We start from the raw sequence: 1,183 nt of genomic DNA, 5'->3' as shown, positions 1-1,183 counted from the left end.
TGAAGCAGTGGCGTGCACAGATAGACACTAGGGGGTGCTAGAGCACCCCTGCCCTTTTGGCAATGTGCCCTTTCGAGGGAAAAAAACCCACTTTTTTCTTATTTTGTACAGTTACACTGTACAGTATGTGGACCATGGTAACATTGATCAATTCTTGATAAAAAGCTTCTAATATATTATTTAGGCCCCACAATCTATAAATCTCACACTATTAAGGCTATTAAGTGCCCTTTTTTTCCACTTGAGCACCAGCCCCTCTAAATGTCTGTGCACGCCACTGGTGTGAAGCCTGATCTCTATACTTCTGTAGTGTGCTCTGTGTTGAACACACAACACTAGCAGATCTACAAGCTCACAAGGCATCATGCCGCGATGCATTGTGCGCTTGCAGATCGGCTTGTATAACTCGGGCCATATATAAGACAAAGTAAAAGGAAGACTAGCTGCACAAATATCTAGTTGTATGCGAGACCGATTGAGGATACTTATATATCAGAAAACAAAGCACTTAACCAAGCACGTCCATGTAGTATTTTACATGGAGTTTCATTTCAAACATAAATATATATATATTTTTTGTTACAAATGTACAATAAATACAAAAATACTAACCTGTGTTCCCATTTTATTGTATTATATTTTGACTGCTTTAATGCACATCTACAGTAAGAGCTATGCTGACCTGTATTCTACTTCTTCAGGCTACGCTCGCTTCAGTATTCTAAGGTCATGGGGAGAGTGTTTCCTGTTGAATAACTGCTGAGCCATGGTGAGCTCTGCATGTTTTGTCCTCCTTTGTGAGGAATATGAATAGACTGGGCCAGATGTTTCAACTCATTGTGACCTTGTGTGTACGAATAATCCGGGGAACTCAGATTCACAGACCAGAGGGTGTTGTTACTTAAACCATTATTTGGACCTGAGGACGCATCTGTCTGTGTCACCTCATAGATTTTTTTAACCACTATTTTAAACTTTAGCAGTTGAAAAATAGCAGATCTACAAGCTCATATTGCTGCACCGAGCGGCGAGTGCCACGCTACGAGCTTGTAGATTTTTGAAAAACCGTGAAAATGTGGTGCAATCCTTTGAATATATATTCTTTCACAGTGAACGTTTTAACTCAAATCTTTGCTTCTCTTAGCATAATTATTTTCAGATTGGGGTCTGGCGGGCCAGTTAC

The sequence above is a fragment of the Electrona antarctica genome, assembly GCF_951216825.1.
Source record: "Electrona antarctica genome assembly, chromosome: 14".
Lineage (NCBI taxonomy): Eukaryota > Metazoa > Chordata > Actinopteri > Myctophiformes > Myctophidae > Electrona > Electrona antarctica.
This window is presented reverse-complemented; position numbering follows the sequence as displayed.